This window comes from Triturus cristatus, chromosome 6 (genome assembly GCF_964204655.1).
Source record: "Triturus cristatus chromosome 6, aTriCri1.1, whole genome shotgun sequence".
NCBI classification, from domain to species: domain Eukaryota; kingdom Metazoa; phylum Chordata; class Amphibia; order Caudata; family Salamandridae; genus Triturus; species Triturus cristatus.
Window position 1 is genome coordinate 364090426 of NC_140589.1, and position 25835 is coordinate 364116260.

Here is a 25835-nt window from a genome sequence, read left to right on the forward strand (position 1 = left end):
AGGTCAAAGGATCCGTTCGTCTCGAGGAAGGTGGCCAGCTGCTTGTTGAAGGTCTTCACGATGACTTTGGCCGGAAACGGGAGGAGCGAGATGGGGCGGTAGTTTTTGAGTTCGGTGGGGTCCGCTGATGGTTTCTTCAGTAGAGCGCTGAGTTCGGCGTGCTTCCAGCTCTCCGGGAAGGTAGCGATGTCGAAGGAGGTGTTGATGATGTCCCACAGGTGGGGTGCGATGACAGCGTCGGCCTTGTTGAAGACGTGGTGAGGGCAGGGGTCGGTTGGAGATCCGGAGTGGATGGAGTTCATCGTGCGTCGGGTTTCTTCGGTGTTGATCGGGGTCCAGGCGCGGAGGGTGGTGGTGGGGGGTGCAGGCGCGGTTGTGGGGTGCATTAGCTGTGTGCTGAAGCTGTTGTGTATGTCTGCGATCTTGTTGTGGAAGTAGGAGGCGAGGGAGTTGCAGAGGTCTTGTGATGGGGTGATGTCATTGTTTCCGGCGTTGGGGTTGGAGAGCTCTTTTACGATGTTGAAGAGTTCCTTGCTTTTGTGTGCGTTGTTGTCCAGTCGTTCCTTGAATGCGGTTTTCTTGGTGGTGTGGATCAGTTGGTGGTGTTTTCGAGTGGCGAGCTTGAGGGTGGTCATGTTGTCTGGTGTTGGATCTCTGCGCCAGGTTCTCTCGAGGGCTCGGCAGTTCTTCTTGGAGCTCTTGAGTTCGTCGGTGAACCATGGTGCTTTCTTACTGCTGGGTCTGCTGGGCGGGGTCCTCAGAGGGGCGAGGTCGTCTGCACAGTTGCTGATCCACTTCGTGAGGTTGTTGGCGGCCTGGCTGGGGTTTGCTGAGCTGGCGGGGGGGTCCTGGCTCAGGAAAGCGGCGAGCTGGTCGGCTGTAATCTTGTTCCAGCTTCTGCGTGCAACCCGTTGCTGGTGGTGGTGGATCGTGTTCTTTCTGAAGCTGAAGTGGACGCAGCTGTGGTCCGTCCAGTGGAGTCCGGTGGCATGGCTGAAGGCGATGTCCTTGCTGGAGGAAAAGACGGGGTCGAGTGTGTGTCCGGCGTAGTGGGTGGGGGTGGTCACCAGCTGCTTGAGACCGAGGTTGGCGAGGTTGTCCAGCAGGGTGGTGGTGTTGCGGTCGTTGTTGTTCTCCAGGTGGAAGTTGAGGTCCCCAAGGAGGATGTAGTCAGCGGAGGGGAGGGCGTGCGGGCTGATGAAGTCGGCGATGTCTTCGCTGAATTGTGTGCGTGGTCCCGGGGGTCTGTAGATGAGGGTGCCTCTGAGGGTGGTCTTGGGGTCGATGTGGATCTGGAAGTGCAGGTGTTCGGCAGCTGTGAGGGTGTCGTCGGTGTTGGTCGTGATGCGGATGGTGTTTCTGTGGATGATGGCGATGCCTCCTCCGGTCTGATTGCCGCGGTCCCTCCGGGTGATCTTGTATCCGTCCGGGATGGCGATGGCGATGTCGGGTGCTGAGGAGGCGTTCATCCATGTTTCGGTGAGGAAGGCGACGTCTGGTGATGTTATGTCGAGCAGGTTCCAGAGCTCCACGGCGTGTCTGTGGACGGAGCGGGTGTTGAGCAGGATGCACTTCAGGTGGTTGCTGCTGGATCGCGGCTTCGTGGGTGTGGGTGCAGTGCAGGTCCGGATGCAGGAGAACTTGCAAGAGTGGCAGCTGAAGGGTCCGTGGGTGCGTCTTGGGGTGGCTCGGTAGCATCCTGGGATCCGGCCGGTGTTGAGTGCGTTTAGGTCGGTGGCGTCGTAGGTCCGGCGGGTGGGCTGGTGTCTGCGGGGGCCAGGGGTCCGGGCGCTGGGCACGGGCCAGGCGCGGACGGGTGCAGACGGGCTTACCTTTGGCGCGCCTTCCGCACGCTTAGGGTGCGCCCGCTGTGTGTCAACGCTGCGCGTTTGCCACTCTGCCATATGAGGAGAGTGGGGGGCGGAGCGAGGGAGGAGCAGCTGGGAGGCGGGAGCAGGGCGGCGAATGGGAAGGGCGGCAGAGGGAAGGGGGCGGGGCCGCAGGGGGGCAGCGGCGGGGAGGTGGCGGGAAACGCGGCAGGGTCTGGGCACAGCAAGGGGCACCAGGGGACAAAAACCACGAACTAGGTAAAACTAAATAACACAGGGAATAAATACAATCACAGAAATACAAAGCAGAAACAGCACACTAAAGTGGAACAAAATAAACACAGGAAAAAGTACAATGCAAGGCAGCGCAAGCAGCAGCGGTCAGGGACCAGGAGCACAGCTGCGGGCAGCGGCGGCACTTGGCGGGAGCGGGGGCAGCCTGGGCTCACACACGGAGGAGTGAGCGCGGTGCGTGGGGTGACCATATGGTCAGTCGCCGCCCAAATATTTAGCAGTCCCAGCTGTGGTGTGAGAGTATTCTGCAGCACACATAGAAAGATGAAAACGCATCCCAGAATTGTTTTTATACAGGAAGGTGCCCTTTCCTGCACAAAAACAATCTTGCATTCAATGCAGACACCCTTGCACCATGGTGCAAGGGTGCAGCGTTGGTCCTAGGCTGTCGAAACAATGCCAGCATGGTGGAAAAGGATGGGGATGCACCGTATGCCACAGATACACTGCATGTCTGCCCTTTATCTGTGACGTAGGGCAGTGCAGTAAATCTGCCCTTTTGTTTTTAGTAAGACTACACCCTAAATTACCTTCATGATCTAGTTTTAATTTGTCCTACAGACCTCTGGGGATACTAGTTTATCCACTTAATGTACATCTTCATTTTCTATGCAAAGTTCATCTCAAACTTCCCAAGAATCCTTCACGGAACACTACCATGGCCATCCTTATATTATCCTTTCCTTAACTTCAGTCAAGGTATGAGCTCTTTTCATGTTCTCAGGACATTCTTCTTGATTCAACCTTTCTAAAACTGCTGCTACCACAACTTCATCAAAGGTATCTTCTACTATTCCTTCATGTAGCACAGGCATTCTGGATAAGAAATCTGTGAGAAAATGATTTGCAATGAAACAACACAGTTGAAGGGGGGGTCCTAGGGAATTTAGAGACCAGCGAGGTTTGAACGATTCAACACACAAAATCCTCGGGTCTGAGAACACACATATATATGCTTGAACAAGAGACAGCAAAGATGATCTCAACATGCTACTAAGGGGGATCCCTTAATTAGGACGTAATCCCATCACCCACCAAGGTGGCATGCTTCATCATCTGGGATTCTCCTCTTGATGGGGAACCCAAGCCCCGCCGAGGGCTACTACCCCTGCACTGTTAGGGAGGGGCTCAGGGATGTTTTGGGATCACGTCCTAATTAAGGGATCCCTTAGTAGCACGTTAAGATCATCTTTGCTGTCTCTTCTTCAAGCATATATATGTGTGTTCTCATACCCGAGGATTTTGTGTGTTGAATCGGTAAATGATTTGCACCAGGAACATAAAATAAATGGACGTTTAAACGTTCTAATACTAATCTTGACGTTCTGGGTGTGTTTCTTTCTACTACTTTCACAACAAATGGTGAAACTAATGGTTGATGATCTGCTCCTAATACAACGGGTATACCTCATCCGAACAAAAAGTTTAAAATGCTGTACTGCGTAGTATCACGCAAGTGCTTCCTGTTCCACCACTGAAAATCTGACTTCAGCATTCAATAGTCCATGAGAAGCAAATGTAACAATTTTTCCTTATCTACAACAATTTGACTGAATATTGCTGGCATCGGTCATGAATATAGAATGTCTTTTGATATTGAAATGGCCAAGTACTAGAGCATTCATAATCTACTTTTTTAATGTCAAAAATGCTTCTTAATATGTCTCATCCCAAACATATCTTTCGTTTTTGTTAAAGTTTACTTAATGGATCAGTGAGGTCTGTAATAATGTTGACAAATTTGGAGTAACACTCAGACGAGCCCAAGAGCCATTTAATGTCATCTTTATTTTTAGGGGAAAGTGCATTCTTTATGGCTCTCACCAAATCATATTTGGTTTTGATCCCATCCTACAATAGAACAAGACCTAGGTAAGAGATGGATCTCACCCTAATTTGGGATTTTTCTTTCTTAAGAGTTAGACCAGCACCCTTAAATTTTTCTAATTCTTTCAGAGGACCTCATCATGTTATTCCTGTGTACTCCCATAAATAAGATCATCTTAATAACATATAAACTTAAACACCCCATCAAAATAAATTGCATCATCTGTTGGAAAAATAAGGTGGCTGATGCAAGCCCAAAAGCATCCTGCAAAACCTGTACACACCAGATGGAGTTATGAATGAAGTATGTGATATACTGTGAGGATGGAGCTCTACTTGATGATATTTTTGGAACTATTTTTATAAAAATGTTTGTCATATAGTATCATCAGCAGTACAGACAGTTAGGGTATATTGGTAAATCACATTATTTGTTGCAATTCACAATCTTACACATTGTAGTCGGATCCCATGATGGCATACAAATATGTAGCGGGTATTATTAAAAGAACTGAACATCAGCCTTAACACCTACTGAGAATAAGAACAGGGTAGAGGTATACAGTCCCACCTGTGAACCATCCCTAGGCTTGATGTGGGGGTAAGAGGGGCATGCCAGGTGAAGGTAAAGTGTAGTTTCTGAGAAGCACAGGACTAGCAGATGCATGACATGCCCAATCAAGCTAACATGTCATCATCCTCAGGAGAGTCCTGAAGTGTGGTAAGCAGTGCATCCCATTCTGCTGAAACAGCGCATTTGTAGGCCCCTTACTTTTTCATAATGCAACACTACTCCCTCTGCCAACCCCTATTGGATACTCACCCTCTACCAGTAATCCACACCAGGGAGTGCCAGGGCTTCCCAGTGCATAGCTATGGTTTGCTTAGCTAGCAAGAAGATTAGATTAATGAAGCGAGTAGTGACTCTCCCATTTTACAATACCTTGAAAGACCCAGCAAGCAGTTCATCACACTGGCCAAGTCCCCTCGGCCCATGAGAGTGTGGTGCAGACCTCCACCCACAGTGTTCTAGCTGATGGACAGTTAAAAAACAAATGCACCATATCCACTATTGGGGCCCGGCAATAAGGGCACTCCAGAGATGCAGTAGGCAATAGCCTATGAATCTTAACTGTGCTAATTAAACCCTATGTAGCACATTAAACTGTATATATTGAAAGTGGGCAATATGTGAAATGTTCCTAGGGTACAGTAGGACTCTATCCCATTCCTTAAGGGTCAGCTCACATCCAATGTCCCTCTCCAAGGCCTGCTGCGATGTATCCAATGGGTCTTGAGTGTTATAGGAACTGGCTTTAGTTAACAATGTAACTAGTCTCCTCCTATTGCCCATGGGGTAGAGGACCAGCATGAGGTGGTGCGTCATGGGTTCTGTCGCAGTTATGCCCCACATGCACTCTACTATTAACACAAGACGTATGGGTGCCAGAAATTGGCCAACTGCAAGATCATTTTTTTCTGACAGAAGATCAAAGGGGATCAGAGCTCCATCAAGAAACAAAGATCCCAGCGTATCCACCCCTAACGCCTCCCAGATGGGCAATCCCTCTCTACCTATGCTTGATCGAAATATACGAATGGAATCCAGAGGACTATCCAGGGTGTAGTGTGACATTTCAGGCGCAACCCTCTAATGAGGGCATTTGAGGTGGCTGGCAGCACCAATCCCAGAAGAAACAGTTCCTGCACCATTCTCAACAACCTCCACCCTATATATCTCCACAAAATGGCAGTCAGCCAAGCAACAAGCTGGCCACTGGAGTTGTGCCACCAGGTAGTATTGTTCAAATACTGGAACTCGCAGTCCATACTCTATCAGCTGTTGGAGCTTGGCCAGCACCACTCTGCATCTTCTCCCATTCCATATTAGCCTGCTCAACATTGCATTCATTGTCTTAAAGGTGCTACTAGGGACAAGTATTCGCTAATTAGTAAAAACTGTAGGAGCCTTGGCAGCATTTTCTAGAGTTTGATCAGACCTTGCACCATCAGATGGAGAGAGCACTAAAATGCTATCTGGGATCTCAGAGAGGAGATTGCTGTCCCAAGATTAGCCTCCAGTATGTCCTCAGTTGTATGATACATATTTATACCTAGGTAGCAAAATGTGTGGATGGCCCACCCAACAATTTGCTTGCCGATTGCTATGGGGCATGGAAGACAGTCCAGATGAAGTGGAAAAAGACAGGTCTTTTGCCAGTTCACTCCCAAACCTTAGGCACTCTTGAATTAATCCAGTATGTGTCTGAAATCACCGATACCGCTATGGATATTCTTATTGTACACAAATACATCATCTACATATGGTGAGACAGCTTGCATGACACCGCCATTAGGTATGTCCAAGTCTTAGCCAGATTGCTGATATTACTGCAAAAGAGGATCTAGCTCAAAGAGCAGTTGGGAGAGGGGACAGCCCTAGTGTGTGCCTCTACTCATCTGGATAAGCTCAGAAATATTCCAACCAATCCAGAATCTCGCCACCGGGGCCGTATAGAGCCATTTGATCATCTGTAAAAACCAGCACTGTGTGCCCATTTGGTGCAGGGCCACAAATATATTTTCCCAGTCCAAGGTACGAAATGCCTTTTCCGGGTCTAACACTGGGCACACCACATGAGGCTACTTCTATAGGGCCTCCAGTAGCAATCTGTGCAGTCTGTGAATATTAAGGGTTGTGGATCAACCCAGTATGAATCAATTTTGATCAGAAAGGACCAGTACTGGCATATATCCCATTAACCTTGTTGCAAGTAGCTTTTTAAGTATCATATACTCACTGCCCATCGGAGATTGAGGTGTGTGTGAAAATATCTTCAGCGAGTCTCTTCCCGGCTTCAGGAGCGACACTAGCAGTGTTTCTCACATAGAGGGGGACAAGATTCCCTTCTCAGGGGCAGCGGTATAAACTTTGACTAGCTTGAGAGCCGATAGGGCTTCATACATTTCATAAAATTCAACCGACAGGCTGCCCAACCCCAGAGATTTACCTATAGGAGAGTCTTGAATAGCACCATGGACCTCATCCTCTGTGATTGGACTGTTCAGGGCCTCTCTTCCCTTCAGCTGGATTGTTAGATTATCACTGCATTGGATCAGGGTTATATAGAGCCCGGTAATGCTCATAGAAAGCCTCATGTATTGCCGCTAGGGCAGGTGCAACCAACATCAGGGACAAAATGATATTGATTATTAGCTCCGTAGCAGTGGTGCTCCAAAAGAGCCAATGCAACAGGTGACCTGGTTTGCCGCCATCCTTGAGGTGCCTTGCCTGGTACATCCTGCAGTCTATATACCATAAGGATTCTAGGGGGTGGCCATACCGGTCCCACCCTTCAGTCAAGTCCTCCAGAGCAGCATCCAAAGTCAGTGCAGCCTTCTCAAGTCCTTCTAAGGAGCCCTCCACCTGGACGAGTTCCCAACTGATCTCTCCCCGTGCCCCAATGAACACATGTTTTCAGTAGTCCCTCACCTCAGGCCCCTCACCACAGTCTTAAGGGCATTCCAGTCTACTAATCTCTTGGTGGCTCTCCCCCTATTTTCCGTTATATAGTTGAGCAGCATGTCTTGAGTCTTCACCTGGAAGACAGTATCGTCGTGGCCATAGTTTTCAATTTCCAGGTGGGCACAGGTGATGTAGGCTCTTGCCACTCAGTATGCTGTAAAAGTGGGGAATAACTCAGAACCGTTACAGACATTCTTCCCAGTGGGATCTTAGATCAATCACTACTTCTGCTTTACTGCTGCTTTACATGGGAACCCTTATGACATGCAAACAACCCTTCTGACGTTTAAATGCCTAGTTCCTACTGATGACCGAGGGTACTGTGGGTACTGTGTGGGCAGCTGGTAAAGTCATCCATCGGGGGGCTGGCCAAATCTTTCCTCAAACATGCAGAACGAGACAAACTTTGCAGCATCACAGAGCTTGAAATCCATATTCTGCACCTGGCATCTAAAATAGCCACTGACATGTCTGAATCCTTACGTCAAGAACTAGAAAGTGGACGGGCTTCCCTTCAGACAGCTGGCATTCAATGAGGCTCACCAGTGTTGGAGGGCATCAGTTGACTGTGTGTTTGAACATGGAGGCAAAAGTGGTAAACTCCTATTCTGGCTTGCTACCAGGGATACAAGCTCCAAACTGATCCCATTCATCGGCGATCCCCAGGGCTGCCCCATGCGCTCCCCTAGTGAGATAGCGGACACCTTTGCTGACTTTTACAAGTGACTTTATGCTCACCGGCCCATGTTTCCTCAGGAGGTGGCTTGCCTGTTCCTACTTGATGTGCCTCTTCTACGTCTTGAATGGTCACAGTGAGAAAAGCTGGAGTCCCCTCTTAAGGAGGACAAGCTAGGGTGGCTGTCCATTCTCTGAATACCAGGAAAACCCCAGGTGCTGATGGGTTCCCCCTTGAATATTATAATACATTTTGTGACATTCTTATCTTGCATCTACTCAGGTTCTATAAGGAAGTGGCACAAGACTGTTCTGTCCTGGCTGGCTTATGCTTACAGCTACAGTGGTCCTTCATAAAGCAGGACAACCCCTGTAGTGCTGTGCCTCATATTGTCCTATCTTCCTGATAACAGTGACATTAAGATTTTTGTCAAAGTGCTGGCTACCAGACTCCAATGAGTCCTTTTCAAAGGAAGTACTGTCTTGTCCCTTCCCACTTAGACGTGGTACCAAACAGGTGTACCTCTGGAAAGAATTATCCACTATGATACCCGGGTGAAGGGGTGGGATTGGACTGGGGTGCAAGAGGACAGGATTACCATATATGTGGATGATGTCATCCTTTTCCTGGCCAATCCTCAAGACTTTGGTCTCTGAGTGCTGGACATTCACTGGGGTTCTTGAAGAGGCCTCTGACCTCCGTATGAATCGATACAAATCACTTCTTGTTCTAGTATGTGGTACCAATGCCACATTCTCCTGGAAGTCAGACGTTCCAGCCCACCACCTCAGCTTTAAATATCTGGGTATACATATTGCCATGTTGCTGGAGATTACCCGCAACTCGAACCTCACTCCATTACAGACTATTAACAAAGCACATCTGGACACCTGGAGAAGTCTCTGCCTGAACATATTGAGTCGAGTTGTACTTATTGAAATGATGATTCAGCCACGTTTTCTATACATGTTGCAGACCTGCCCACTCAATATCCCCAAGACATGGTTCACTGAGGTGATGGACCTCCTTCTCCACCCCCGCATAGCTTTTAGCAAATCCTGCATGTCCATCTATGACAGAGGGATAGGGGAAGTAGATATCTGAATACATTTCTTGGTGTCCCAGCTCCTAGTGATAAATGACTGGGTGAATGGGGGGTTGGAGTGACACAGAATACCAATGTGATTCACATCCTGTATTCCCATTCCAGACTGCAGAAGTCACCAAAACAATTTTCCTGACCTGGAGGGCAGCCAATAGGTTTATCGGCTGGAACAAGAAATTAATCCAATAAACAACTCAATAGAGAGGCCGTTGGCTCGGTCACACGGCCCAACTGGAGGGCTTGCAGGGATTTGACTTGATCTGGGTCACAACACTGGGAGTTGTATGGAGCGGGACACACATGCACTCATTTCAAGATCTGCAGCAATCCTTTATACTCTCGCCCATGCAGTTTCATAAGTACCTGCAACTTCGACATGCATTTACAGTATATCACACTTCGCTCCATGAACTGCTGAGTTCAGCCCATTGGAAGTGAAGCTGCTCATGGGCCACTTTTACCAGATATACCATTTTGTAGTGTATAATGCCCCAGAGGATCTTGAAATGCTCCAACACCTATGGGAGCAATAGGTGGGGGAGTGTGAAGATGCTAGATGGCGCAAGGCCTGCATGGCCCTAGTGAGATTGCCATACCAACGCACCTGTGGCTGATACAGTTGCACTATCTAACATGAACTAATTTACACCACAGTGGCTCTGGTGAGTTGGAATTCTCACAGACTCTCACTGAACCCACTGCTCACTGTCTAACTCCAACTTCTTTCACATGGCGTAGCAGTGTCCAACTGTAGCGTGCTATTTGGCACGTATAGCTCAGTCTTCATCTGAAGTGTTGGACAGGAGGATTGCATTGGCTCCTAAACTGGCACTGTTGGGTCTTTTGCATGAGATATGGGTGCCAAGGAAGACCGAATGCTTGTCGGTCTAGCAAATGTGAATGTAAAGCTGGATTGGAAATGCCAACACCCGCTGACAATATCGAAATGGTATGGACTGGTGTGCCAAGCAGGAGGAATTGGTTTATGTTCCTATGGGTTGCCCTAGCAAATTTGCCAAGATTTGGGGCAAATGGGGGGGGCTACTATGCACTTTTGATACTATCTGAAGGCACAATGCTTGTTGAAGGTGACAAAATCTATCACAGGTAGGTGGAAGTGGTGTGTAGAGTAGTGCATGTACATTTTCTTGTTGTGTTTATGCTTCAAAACTCAATCAAATATATTTTCAAAAAAGTGGGCAATGATCGGAAAGGGTCTTCCCTAGGTATTCAGCTTCTGTTACTCTCAGCTGTGTGGTGGAGTGGCAAAGGAACTGATCCAGTCGGACATGCAAGTCAAGACAAAATGCTGCTAACTCTTCCTTCTGAGATCACTGTTCATGAAAAGCCAAAACTTAATCTTATACAAAATGTCCCTTTCAATCTTTATTTTCAACAACAGTATTTCCCACACCAATGATTTTGGAATCATAGAACTTGTTGTCTTAACATTTTTTCACCACGCTCCTTTGAGATGACACACGTCACATACTGCTCTATAAAAGACACAGAAGCATCACTGTCTGTTCCTATCTTTGGGGCATCTTTTACACATAACAGCATATGAATGTGTGGAGCACCTCTGGCTTGGTACTCTTTGCACCAAAAGAAATCAGTTACTTCACCAAGAGGAGGATTACTTTTGTCACAGATGAAAGACATCACTACTTGAAATCCGCGATTGAAATATCTACAAACATTTGCAGTATTCAATGAGCAGAGTTCTCCTGGTGTCTTCAGAATAATGTCTTTTATATTTGAATTTGCCTCTCGGTAGAATTCCAGCAGGTCATCCCATGCATACTCAGCACAACTGAGTGTTAGAAACCATGTAGGTGCTCCTAAAATTCTCAACATACATTTCCGCTCACCATGACGATGATACCAATATTTGTTGGTACCCACTTGACATGCCATTAGAATAATCATGTATACATTCCAGTTGTTCATCTTTTCCATGAACTTTCTCAAATTCCCTTGCTGATAGATTTTGGAGATCTACAACTGTTTTGTATAATGTGATTTATGGCATAAGATAATCCAGACATGTCACTTTCAAACAGTGGATTAAACATGTAAGGGATACATTGCCTAAATCTAGGGTCCTTTGAGTAAAGTCTAGTAGATCTTTATTTGGCCGCTAGTATGTGTACAGGCAGGTCATTGTATCTACCAACTAGTCGGGGAGGAAAGAGATGTAGGAAACAATGAGTTTCTAAACATTACATTTAGTTTATTTGAGCGTATCTAGCTCAGTCAATCTTCAAACTACATGTGTAGCCTTTTCAGCACATATCAGCCTGCCTTGTGGCCTATCTACAGCCTACCTCAGTACTGAGTTATATATAGTCAAATATCAGTTTGTGCCTTTTGTAGGACTTTAAAATATGAAGGTTGTGCAACAACTAAAACTGCATTCAGATACTAAACTGTACAAGGCCCAAAACATGATGGAAGGGCTAGTTCTGTGCATGTTAGACTTGAAAGTGTCAATTCTTTAGCAGATATGTGAATGCAAGTCTTAGATATATCTGGGGCTGTCATTGCATCTGCATGTGCGTTTGTGGGTTAACTACTACCTGTTTGTAACTTCTAAGGAAATGTAAATTTGTCTTTAAGGAGCTGCATTTCTTGCCTCTTGGATGTGTTAGTGCGTATTAGGTTTTTTAGGTGTGTGCAACTGCCATCATTACCACTACATACATAGATGCTTCTGTCACTATGTCACTGGGTGTTTAAGTGCCTGCCTGCTTTCCAACTAAGGTGTGTCAGATTAAACTCTGGTTGGTACAGTCAGCGCTGTAAGATTGCTGCTTGACCGTCCCGGGGGTGGTGCTAGTTACAAGCACTGCTCACACTTTTGTTACAGGGTACCTATTTTGCAGCACTGCTGCAAAACCGGCCTCCAGTAACAAAACTGGCTCCTAGGGGTACAAAACTGGCACCCACCCCTCCGGGCCACCAGGGAAACATCCGGTGCCTTCTACGGCCAGACCGGCCCTGGGTACAGTGAATGTGTAACAGGGTTCATGAGTTTGTATAAAAACATATAGCCCAGTAAGTCTTCAGAGTACATGTGCTACATTTTAGGCACATAGCAGCTTACCCTATGGCCTAGCAACAGCCTACCTTGGTGGTCAATTTAATCTAATAAAAGATAAGTCTATGGCTTGCGTAGGTGTTTAAAATATGAAGGATGGGCTAGCACTAAAACTGCATCCAGATGCTAAAGTGTACAAGGGCCATAATCTGTTGTAAAGGCTGCTTATATGCATGTTGCACTTAGAAGTGTTAGTTCCTTAACAGATATGTGAATAAATGTCTTGTTGTATCTGGGGCTGTCATTGGATGTGATATAAGTTCATGGACAAATCACTGGCTCTGTTTGTAACCTCTATGGTTATTTTAATGTGTCTGTAAAGGGCTGTATGGTTGCCTCCTGGATGTGTTAGTGAGTAATACATTTTAGGTGTGTTTGCAACTTCCTTCATTAGTGCTAGATATATATTACTTTTGCCTGTCTATATCAGCACTTCTTCAGAAGCTTCTGTCACTAGGTCAGTCGGTGTTATAATGCCTGTCTGCTTCTCTACTAAGGTGTGTCAGATTAAACTCTGGTTGGTATAGTGGATGTTTAAAACTCATGAATTTATAAGAAGCAGATAGCTCAGTGACTCTTCAGTCTACATGTGCTACCTTTTAAGCAAATACCAGCCTGTCCTTTTGGCTAGCTACAGACTACCTCGGTGGTGACTTATTTATAATAAAAGGCTCGTTTATGCCTTGTGGAGCAGTTTAAAATATGAAAGTGATACTAGCAGAAAAACTGCATCCAGACACTAAACTGCAAAAGGCCCATAACATGATGCAATAGCATCTTATGTGGATGTTATACTTGAATGTGTGAGTTCATGAATAAATATGTGAATGAATGTCTCAGTGCTATCCGGGGCTGTCATTGCATGTCCATGTACGTTTGTGGGCAAAAAAGTGCCTCTGTTTATTACCTCAAGAGTTATCTAACTGTCTCTTTGAGGGACTGCATGGTTTGACTCCTCAATGTGCCAGTGAGTAATAGGTTTTTTAAGTCTGTGTGCAACTGCCTTCATTAGCACTACATAGATAACACTTCTACGTGTCTATATCAGTACATCATTAGATGCTTCTGTTACTATGTCAGTGAGTGTTTTTGTGACTGTCTTCTTTCCTACTAAGCTGTGTCAGAATAAACTCTGGTTGATGAGGTGAATGTTTAGTGGGGTACATTAATTTGTATGAATACATAGAGCTCAGTGAATCTTCAGAGTACATGTGTTACCTTTTAAGTTCATAGCAGCCTACCCTATGGACAAGCTACAGCCTACCTCAGTGGTCACTTTTATCTAATAGAAAATCAGGCTATATCTTATGCAGGTGTTTAAAATATGAAGGTTGGGCTAGCACTAAAACTGTATCCAGACGCTAAACTGTAGAAGGCCCAAAATATGATTTAAAGGCTACTTCAGTGCATATTAGATGTGAAGGTGTCAGTTCTTTAGCTGATATGTGAATGAATGTGTCAGTTGTATCTGGTGATGTCCTTGCATGTGTATATAAGTTTGTAGGAAAATAACCGCCTCTGTTCGTAACCTATGTGGTTATCAAAATGTGTCTCTAAGGGAGTGCATGTTGGTTGTTTTAGTGTCTCTCTGCTTTTGTATTTAGCTGTATCCCATAGAAGTCTGGTACACTTATAATTGGAAACATAGTTCTGTAGAAATCCATATAGCTCAGTGAATCTTCAGAGTACATGAGGTACATTTTAAGCATAAAGCTCCCTATGCTATAGCCTAACTACACCCTTCCTTAGTGCGCAGTCATATGTTCTAAAAGAGCAGTTTACACCTTGTGGAGAATTTTTAAGTTAGAAGAGAGCCCTAACAGTATAACTGCATGCACATGTCAATTACACCACACACAAGACATAATGCCAATGTTTCTACTTAGTTATGGCAAAATAAAGTATGGATTGGCAGGGATGTGGAATTCCTACAGCTAGACGCTCGGGACATATAGTTTGGGGTTCAAGGGCAACAGGTTTTCATGTGTATTTTGTCCTTGGGACAAGTAGGCCCAACCCCCTACAGCACAAACCCTTTGGCTGCCAGATTACAGTGCCATATTATGAAACAGGGAAGGGGATTCTCAGCAGTTAAGGTAATATTTGCATCCATGTGTCAATACTGTTCAACATGTATTTATGGTTCATTAATGCACAGTCTTTATTAATATGGTGAGCACTCTAAGAAATGTTGTTATCTCCGACTGCAGTACTGACAGTGGTTCCAGCATAAAGATGTGTACACACATTTTCAATGATTAGCAATATGAGGCTATGTATAACACACCCAGAATGCCCTCTGATTAGATGCAAATATTTGTAAAAGCTTGAAAGCAAGATTGAGAGTTCTTTGCTTTCAAAATAAAATGTTCACAAAAAATGCAAAAACATTTAGCTAAACTACTATAAAAATGTAGGTACCATTTCTTTGCAGCATCATTTAGTAAAATGTGTTGATGTATGCAAGAATTTCCCAAACATATTCATAATGGGAAAATCAGAGTAACCAGTTTTAATAATATTATGGGAAACATAAAAATAAAAAAGCATTGGTAAAGCCAGTAGTTCGGAAATTGTTGGTTAACCTTTTGGTTTTGTCAATGAGTGACTTGTTTTGGCATGTCTTTTGTAAAACCTTATTGGTGTGGGAGCTGCTGGGCCCTCACCATTATAACAAATATTGGAAAAAAACAAAAATTGTTTTGGTCTCAAAAAGCACACATTTCCACATTAGTTCCTGGCTCTGAAAAAAACAACTGTTTGTTGATATGGTCCTTGTGAGAGAAGAGAATGCTGTCACTCACAAGCTAGCCCATATCAAGAGAGAGAGAGAGAGGGACATAGACAGAAATTTAATAAACACAAAAGGTCATGGTTAATGCCAAACCCCATTAGAGGCCCAAATATTAAATTAAGTCTCAAAAGTGCACCTATGTCCTTGCATTAAATGCAGATATACGGCTTTCGTGAATTCGCAAGACTTTACAGAAGAGGCCAAGAAATAGAACTCCTAGAAAATATTTGAGAACTGCATTTTAGCATGAGCAAATATGCAGGTGTAGATTTTCTCATGCGAAAATCTGAGTGTTTGCAAGTTCACTTTCCTCCAACTTCTTTTTTCCCCAAGCCTGTAAGAAGTTTTATGTCTGCCATTGTCAGGAGTAAATTTCCAACTTTTCTCAGTATGAGAAAGATTTGAGAAGAGTTGGTGAAAACAGTTAAAACATGCAAGTTAGTGGATTTACACAGACTCATAATGGCATTCCAACCCTGGAACTGTTGTTTACCATCCCCTTCAGTCCCAACATGTCGATATGAGGAAACATGGCAACATAAGGGAATTGGTAGTATTCAAACTCTACTATGGAAGGAGCACTGTTGGTGCAAACACTGGGGGACATATATGCAGACGGAACCTTACCACCATTCGGAGCATTAATACAAGGCACAAATATTCCACCGAGTCAATTCATATTGCACAATTCAATTATGTCTGTGCTGACTAGGGCATGGGGGGGACCTGAACACTGAACCCAAATCCCACTTAGTAATACAATACCTACATGTTATGGGAACAGGCATTCATATCGTACATTATCTAATGGAGGCATTTTCGACACATACACAGAGGCCCCCTGTGGCACTGTGCACAAACTGGGAAATGGACAGGGGCAGGCCCTGGGAAGAGAAGAAATGGGATATCATACTTGTAAACGCTGTACAAATTCCGCAGAACGCAAAATTCCACATAAATACAGTTCTACATCATAAATAGAGCCTAATTATCTCCAGACAAAATAAATAGATACTTTCAACTAACAGACACTGCATGCCCCACTGTGAACAGATTGGCGCTGACCTACTCCACATGCTGTGGAATGGTCCCCGGTTGCACAGGTATTGGAGGTAGGTCGGGCACGTTTGTTGGAATGCACCGACCAGCCACGGCTACAAACATGGGGAAATGCATATTGGGAGTGTATCCCAGACTTTAAAACACAAAGTCACATCCAGATTTATAGAGCTAGGTCTCATAACAGGTAAAATACTAGTCACCCGTCAATGGAAAAATAAACACCCTCCATCGGTAGAGTAATGGAGGAGGTTGTTACTGGTGTGGGCTCAGGCTGAAAGTGCAGCTCTACACAAAAAAGATACAGCGGGGCTACGCAAATATCCCATTGCATTACACTGGGACACAATACTGGTGTCGCTACAGCAAGCTGGGCTATCAGAGGAAGGGGCACAGTCATCGGATGGGGATGGAGATGAAGAAGAAGGTTGGTTGAGCTCACTTAGGCCAGAGTAGGAACGAAATTGGTGGCCGATATGGTCTCAATCTGTTAACTAATGAGAAACAGGCAGTGGTATAAACAAACACAGCTGATCAAATTAGCAGTATGGGGGCAGGCGCTAAAACATGTTGGGAGCAGCTCAATTGTTGTGGGTGTAGATTGCACTGGAAAACAAAGTTATATAACTGTTTACTTGTATAAGTTAGTAACCTCATTACTGCATTGAAATAATCCAAGCAAAAGTAACACATAGTTATGTAAGATATACGGATAGATCGGTGGCAAGACAAAATGTATTGATAGACCTTCCAAAATATACAACATGTTATTCCCCTGTTTTTCTAAACAATAATGTAATAAATAAGAATCTGTGTAAAGTTTTGGGAGCAAGAACGGTCATGGCCGAAGCGGACATTCACTAATGATCCTTTGTATACTGTATTTCATAAGAAAATCTATAAAATGCAAATAAAGAGATTACAAAAAAAAAAGAAAATTAAATGGATGGAGACCCGGCATAATCAGAGAGGCTATTTTAGAGCTCCTATGTAATGAGATTTCTGCCATAATTTGTCTCTGCATTACATGGCACAAAAGGGACAAGTGTATTTTGTTACAGGACAAGTAGATTTATGAAGCAACCTGCCCCATGGAGAGGTAGATATTTTATTAAATTCTACACCCATGGATTGGACACTGCAAGTACACTTGAGTACAAGAATGTTTATAAGCACATATAGCTCACTCAGATATTAAAAGTCCATATCTTACATATTACACACATAGTACCCAGTGCTATGGCCTAGCTAGCAGTACTATAACATGCTTAAGAAAATGTACCAGTGCCTGGCTCTCTGTTCTGAAAGCTGTAACATAGATACCTAAATGAATTCCTAGGTGCCTGTATTAAGAATAACCCTGGGTAGAGTTTGTGAAGTTGCACTACGCGGCACTCCGCGAAGTGCAAAAAAAACTCCGCCGCACTACTCGGAGCTACGCGAGCGGCAGAGTACAATAGAAAAATGCTGTTCGTGGTGATTGCACAGTGCCAGATGCTTTTTCGCTCTGTGCAATCATTGCGAAAGAAACCATGCATAGTGCAAGCGGTCCCTTCACTCCTTCTGGCAGCTTTCTCAACGCGAACGGGCAGTTTCTCAACACGAGCTGTCGCGAGCATACGTGACCACTCGCAATGAGAAACCTGACCCCCCGCGTTGAGAAATCTTGCCGGTATGTTGATTCTCCACTCTCGGGCTCGCCAACTTGATGTTGACAATTGTGAACAAGGAAAAATCTCGCCGGGAGGTTTATTTCCTCGCTTGTGGTCGCCAACTTGATGTTGACGAACGCCAGTGAGGATTAAAAACTCTGCTCCTCAATGCGAAGTGGAGTTTTTCGAAACTCCACAATCTCCACATAACGCGGAGTGCAGAAAACTCTGCAAACTCCGCAAGCAGAGTGGAGTTCACCACCCAGGGTTAATTAAGAATTAGAAGCTTATCTCCAACAGGTTTTGATAGTGCTAGATATATATCTACATTGTGAGTATGTTAGTGAATGTATGGGTTCTTCTGGTTATCCTTGACTAGGAGAATGTGAGCCTATTTACTTTAGAAACATGTGTGTCAGTTACAACATGGGTGGTGTAGTGTATATAGTACTTCGCATAGTAGTGTCCACATAATGAGTAAGTTACAGAAACACAAATGGACAACTATCACTGTTTTTTACCAGAAAGAACCATGGTTTATGGCATACCTACAAAATATGTCAGAAGTCAGGTTTGTGCACTAGAACGTAAATTTGACATCTAACAAACTGATTTTACATGCTGGCAGTGAGAGTACAAGCTACACTCTCCATTACAAATCGTAGTCCATATCTAAACACTAAGGGGCAGATCTATGTCGGAGATGCGCCACTTTTACGCCGCCGTTGCGTCACTTTTGTGACGCAGCGGCGGTGTAAACCCTGCGCCACGTTGCGCCATATTTACATCGTGACGCATCTATGGAGATGCGTCACGATGTAAAGCCCTGCGCCACGTAAAACCTGCGTCAGGTTTCACGTGGGCGTGTCGACATAGGGGGGGCGTTCCGTCGCAGGAACGCCCCTGAAAAGTGACTCAGTCAAATCTATAAGATTTGACTGAGTCACTTTCCCAACGCTGATGCGCCAAAACCCTGCGCCTGCTTGAAGCAGGCGTAAGGCTTGACGCACCATGTTAGGGATAGGGTTGGTTGGAACAGTGCTGGAGTTGCGTCGCGCTTGCGACGCAACTGAAGCACTGCGCCAACCTTACGCCATTGGATGCGTCACGCATCTGTTTATTCCTGCACCATGATGCGCCGCATTATAAATGCGGCGCATCATGTGTGGCGCAAGGGTAAACTTGCGTGACGCATCATTCCTGGCGCATCCTTGCTGATTTGCAGGGATGCGCCAGGCAACATAAATCTGCCCCTAAATTTTTAACTATGGCTAGCTGTGCTATATTACAAATCTCACTTAGAACAATAATTGCCTTTTTCATAAAGTGTAAAACACATATATGCACACATGTTATAGTATTTTAGACAATAGGGTTTCATTAATGTACTGTTTGAACTCATATTTTTCCACTGACTTGCTAGAAAAACCATCTTTAAGATCTATTTTCTGTTTTTGCGGTGACACCTGGAGTAGTGATGACGTCGGTGACCGCACATTTTTCCATAAAGTCTAAAAAACATATATGCACACATATTACAGTGTTTTAAACACTAGAGGCCCGATTCACAGAACTAACTTAAGACAAAATCCTAAACTTACTACCATTTTGGTATTCACAGAAGGCACCTACTCATTTTGGTATTCACAGAAGGCACTCACTCATTTCGGTATTCACAGAAGTTAGGAGCCCTAACTTTAGGACTCCTAAATGCCTTCTGTGAATACCGAAAGTCTTAAAATTAGGATTTTTCTCAGTTTAGTAGTAGTATAGTTAGGACTCCTAACTTTAGGACTCCTAAATGCCTTCTGTGAATACCGAAAGTCTTAAAATTAGGATTTTTCTCAATTTAGTAGTCCTAAGGCTAAATTTAGGACTACTAAATTGTGAAAAATCCATTTAAAGTGTACATTAAACAAAACAAAAGACGGACCAACACAAACTGGTTGCATGTATAGATAGTATAAACAGACTATCTTAATGTCCATTGTAGTTCACAACATTACATTCTTGTTGAAAGTAAAAGAGAGTCTTTTGTTCGGCGTGTGGTTACATTGCCGCTGAAGTGTTAAACGAAATTAAATGAAATGCTTTCATGTGGTGTTTTCCCCGATGATTTGGAAGATATATTAAGCTTGAAATCAATATACACTGAATTTAAAACAAAATCCGGCAAGCGCTGCTGATTCACCATAACGTGTCTTCAATACTACACTTGGACTTTACAGTGACCCTGGTGTGTGAGTCTTTTCTAGTGAGTTAATTGACCACTGGATTTCTTTGATTTACAACTGGGTTCCGACACCCGAACCTCGCACTGACCCCGCTTGGAGAGGAACCGGTTTTTGCCGGAAGTTTTCCTAATATATATATATATATATATATATTTTCTTTTTTTTAATTTCTTTATTTATTTATTTATTTTCAGCAAAAGACGCGGCACACAAGACTTGACTTTTCAGCTTTCAATATATATTTATTTTCCACTCAGACCAACGCGTTTCAGCCTACTCTCGGTTTTGATCACGGTAAGTGAGTTGTCATTTGTGTCTTCCATTTATCCCATCTTTGCCTCAATGTGGCATTATGGGAATTGTAGTATACAAATTAAACATGAATAATAACAAACAATAATGACACTTACATTTGTAAATCTCTGCCACATGTTTTCACAATAATTAAGCATGTTATTTTCAGGCGCTATGGATATTTTTTGCGAGATATTCGCCATCCGTCAATTTATATGGTATAGTACCTATATTGTTAGCGCTTGCCCATTTAATTCTTTTGCATGAGCTTTCTTGTAATATTGATAATTAGTTGATATAGCATCAACGTTCAAGTGACACGGAGATTACTCAAGTGCATACATCCACTTTTGTTACCATCATGATGCTTTTCTACACATCTATGCATTGTCATGGGGTATAGTACCCTTATCCATATTGTTTGTATTATGAAGATCAGCAATTCAATTTAATTTCAATGCAGACTATCAATAAGTCAGTAATGAACAGTTTCTCTCCTTATTCCAAATGTACAAAAAGTTCTTCATCAAAGTTCATCCCTCTCGGGTTTTTTGTTTTTAATCTAATAATCAGCCGGGATTCCATTTGCCTCAGTTTCTTCATCCTGTTTCCACCTCGTTCTTCGTGGGGTTTACTGCACATACTGTAGAGCATATCCAACTCTCTATTAAATTTTATTTTATTTACCAGAACCAATCAGACATCTATTTACTAATCATTTACAAATTCTACCTATTTTTATTTATTCACCTGCAGATTCCCTCCATCCAATCCAATTTTTAGTTTTTTTCAAACCACCAGCACACATGCATTTTCACAGTCTTTTATTGTACGGATCATCCGTATTCCATAATAGTTCATGGCTCTCCTATCACTTTTTTGACAAGATGCCACGTGCTTCGCTGTTGCGTATGACATGTCTTTATTTTTAACAGCCCTTATATGCTCTAATATACGTTTCTTCAGCATACACACTGTACTTCCCACATATTGCATTCTACATTTGCACTCAATCACGTATATCACATGTGTTGATGTGCAAAGGATTTTTTGTTCAATTTTGATAGTTTGTCCATTCGGATCCATGATGGTGTTTTTGTTTCTGCCAATTTTGCAGGCTTTGCAGACACTGCATCTTTTAAAACCCTTTTGTTGATTGCTTAACCAATTCTCCTCTTCGGGCATTCTGAAATGACTTGATACCAGTGTGTCCTTAAGGCAATTTGCTTTCCTGTAGGTTATCATTGGTCTATCTCCCAACATCTGACCAATATCTGGATCCCTAGAAATTAGATGGCAATATTTCTTGATTTTAGTTGCCAATAAGCCACTTTCTTTGCTATATGTTGTTATGAAGTGAGGAGGATCCTGTTCCTTTTTCTGTTTGGTGTCTTTCGGTGTCAACGTTTCCATTCTAGTTTTCTTGTCTATTCTTTTTTTACTTTTCTGAAGAGTTCTTTCCTTATACCCTCTTGTTCTCAATCTGGTCATTGAATCTTGAATCTTTTGTTCCGCAACTGTCTGTTTTGAACAATTGCGTTTCATCCGAGTGAACTCACCATATGGAATGCTGGCCAATAATGTTTTTGGATGGAAACTTGTTCCATGTAGTATGCTATTTGTAGACTTCTTTGCGGAATAGAGTAGAATGAATTTGGTTGTTCTCAATATAGACCTTGATGTCCAAAAAGTCTACTTCTTTCTTACTTGTGCTCAGTGTAAACTCAAGACTGATGTTGTTCTTACAGAGATTGGAGTAATATTGATTGAAATCTTGTAGTGTACCATTCCAAACCAAGAACAGGTTGTCTATGTAGCGTACCCATAATATTATTTTTTCGACATCTTCTTGATTTGCTGCCTCCCAGGCTATGTTTTTTTCCCACCAGCCCATGGTTATATTCGCGTAGTATGGCAAAAAATAAATTCCCATGGCTGTACCACATCGTTGTTTAAAAAGTTGTTGGTTAAAGAGAAAAACATTATTTGTCAGGCACATCTCAATCATGGATAGAAGCATCCTAGTGTGTTGTAGCTCACTGATATTTCTTTGTTTTAGAAAATAACCACATGCTTCAAGTCCTATTTCATGTCTGATTGAAGTATACAAGGATACTACATCAATTGTTATCATCAGATATTCCTCATTCCAAGTAATTCCATTCAGGATTCGTAAAAAATCCCCGGGGTCTTTAATGTATGTGTTCATATTTTTCGCTATGGGCGCCAAAAATTTGTCTACATATTGTGAAACATTCTCATATAATGAGTCGCATGACGAGACGATAGGTCTCCCAGGTGGATTAATTAGGGTTTTATGAATTTTGGGTAGGAAATATATCGTGGGTGTTACAGGGAAATCTATTGAGAGATATTTCAACTCCTCTTCATTCAGTAGACCTTTCTTGTGCCATTTTTGTAGATACCCATCCAATTCCATTACCATTTTGTTCATGGGGTTGTTCTCTATTTTACAATAATTGTTGACATTGTTTAATTGTCGCAGAGCTTCATTCATGTAGTCGTTGATGTCCATAATAACAATATTACCTCCCTTGTCCGCGGGTTTAATTATTATGTTTTTGTCATCCATTAACGATTTTATAGCATTTCTTTCTTTTGTTGTTAAATTTTCCCTTTTATTGGTGTTGTGTAGTTTTTGCATTTTCTCTAACTCTTCAACGATAGCATCAGAGAATAGATCAAATTTATTTCCAGGTGACATGGTGGGGCAATATTTAGATTTTCTTTTTAATCCACTATTTACTGTTTTATCAGTATTTAGATTTAGTTGACCCATCAGTTGTGCCTCAGTTATTTCTGCACCATTTTGGTTATACATTAGATCAAACATATTTTGAAGATCAGGGATTTCTTCAATCGTCCATTCTGATTAGTTAGTTGCGCCTTTTGTTTTTACTTCGGCTGGTTTCATATTAGATTTATTTGCATGTATTTTAACTAGTTTTAATTTGCGTACATATTTATAGAAGTCAATTCTGGCCTGAGTTGGATTGAAGTGTTTCTCCGGACAGAAGGAAAGCCCGTTATTGAGTAATAATGTTTCTTCTTTCGTTAAAATATTTATTTATTCCTGCTTGCTAAAACACTCCCTTTGAGTCTTCAGACTAGTAGGGGTGAGTAGTTTGCTTCCTACTCCCGCTATAGTCTAAACCCATACTAACACCACTTGTACAGCTATGCTACAGCGGCCAGTATGCTACAGCGCCCAGAGCAAATTAGTTTACAGCAGTCAGCTCACGGTTTCATCCCCGAGTGTACCGGCACCTCACCTCAGCACCATCTCACTGTGGGCAAAACAGCACTTTCACACCGGTAGGGGTGAATACTTCACTTCACACTACCTGTATAGCACACCATAACCACCCCACAGAGCTCACAGTGCTATAGTCTAAATGCATACTAACACCACTTGCACAGCTATGCTACAGCAGCCAGTATGCTACAGTGTCCAGAGCAAATCAGTTTACAGCAATCAGCTCACGGCTTCATCCCCGAGTGTACCGGCACCTCACCTCAGCACCATCTCACTCTGGGCAAAACAGCACTTTCACACCGGTAAGGATGAATACTTCGCTTCACACTCCCTGTATAGCACACTCTAACCACCCCACAGAGCTCACAGCGCACCTACCCTCCTCCTTCCTACTTTTTTCTCCCTATTTTCCCCTTACTCGCTTCAACGGAATCACAAAATGGCTGCCAACACTTCCTAGTTGCAACCGTTCGCAGCCAATAACCAGCAAGCTCTTGCTCGTAACGCCTCAGCCAATCAGATGGCAGAATTCCCAAATATCGATATCTGTAAATTTTGATATTTCTCCAAAACTACTGAACGGATTCACACCAAATAAACAAAAGTGTGATTTCTAGACCAAGACCCTTCTCCCTGCCAAATCTTGGGTAATTCCATTCACCCGTTCGACATGTAGCCTTGTCTAAAGTTTCCTATGGAAATTGCATGGAGAAAACACATTTTGGGACCCCCCTTTTTTATATATCAAAGCTCCAAGGTTCCCACCTGTGGAGAAGTACTCTGCCATCCACTGCAGCAACCTTCATGAGGTAAAAGCCGGATCGGCGGGCGGATCCAGTTTACAGCATGCCTGTCGATTCACGCCTGGCGCGTTCTGTGCTCATTGTACTCTTCAGAGGTGCGACAGTCATTTTGGCATAGAGGCCACACCTCCCACTTAAAAATATGAGCCCTCCAATGGCAACTCGAATGAGTCTGCGTTGGTTTGTGGGTCTTGTAGTGTATGCCTCAGTTGTGTGTCGCTATCTGAGATGTTTCAAGCCTAGCAATGGGCCTCCACCCAAACATCCGGCTTGTCAATCCTCCATGGATACCTCCACATTGAGACTCGGATTGAAGAGTGCAATGAGCACGAAACGCATCAGGTGTGAATCGACAGGCATGCTTTAAACTGGATCCACCCGCCGATCCGGCCTTTACCTCATGAAGGTTGATGCAGTGGATGTCAGAGTGTATCTCCACATGTGGGAACCTTGGAGCTTTGATTTTTACGAGGCCCCCCAGCCATGGAAGATGCACCATCCAGAAATTTGGGGCCACGGAGCTCCGAATCACGGAGTCTCAATGTGGAGGCATCCATGGAGGATTGACAAGCCGGATGTGCGAGTGGAGGCCCATTGGTGGGCTTGAAACGTCTCAGACAGCGGCATGCAACTGAGGCACACACTACAAGACCCACAAACCAACGCGGACTGATTCGAGTCACCCATTGGAGGGCTCATATTTATAAGTGGGAGGTGTGGCCTCTATGCCAAAATGACTGTCGCGCCTCTGAAGAGTGCAATGAGCATGAAACGTGTCAGGCGTGAATCGACAGGCATACTGTAAACTGGATCTGCCTGCCGATCTGGCTTTTACCTCATGAAGGTTGCTGCAGTGGATGTTAGAGTGCGTCTCCACAGGTGGGAACCTTGGAGCTTTGATTTTTATGCGGCCTTCCAGCCGCGGGAGATGCACCACCCAGAAATTTGGGACTACGGAGCTCCGAATCACGGAGTCTCAATGAGGAGGCATCCATGGCGGATTGACAAGCTCTTCTTTTCTAGCAATGTTTTTAAGCATTGGATTAGCACAGTGCCAGCCATGCCGAGCTAGAATGGGAAATAAGTACTTTGCTATTTCTACAGGAAATTCTTAAAGCATTGGGCAAGCACAGTGCCATCCACGCCAAGTTGCAAAATTACAACAGCATTTTACCTCTCTATGCAGAGTATTCCTGCTTTCTCTTTGTAAAATACCATCCAAGCAATCATAGAATGAATAAAAGCAAACCCTCACATATGTTTCCCTATCATAGCTCTTCAGAGACGTTTATCTTTGTCCAGATACAAGAAAGCATCCAGTATCAGTCAAAACAATACCCGTTCAGGCTTAGAGTGCCACATAAA

General features: G+C 43.7%; 1 long non-coding RNA gene across 1 annotated transcript in view; it reads left to right on the forward strand.

Annotated features, from left to right (window-relative positions):
* Positions 1–20391, forward strand: part of LOC146817175 (uncharacterized) — a 184154-nt gene extending 163763 nt beyond the window's left edge. Inside the window, exon 4 of the long non-coding RNA XR_014962497.1 lies at positions 20291–20391. This is a non-coding gene — a long non-coding RNA (uncharacterized LOC146817175). The remainder of the gene's footprint in view (positions 1–20290) is intronic.
* Positions 20392–25835: the final 5444 nt, after the last annotated feature.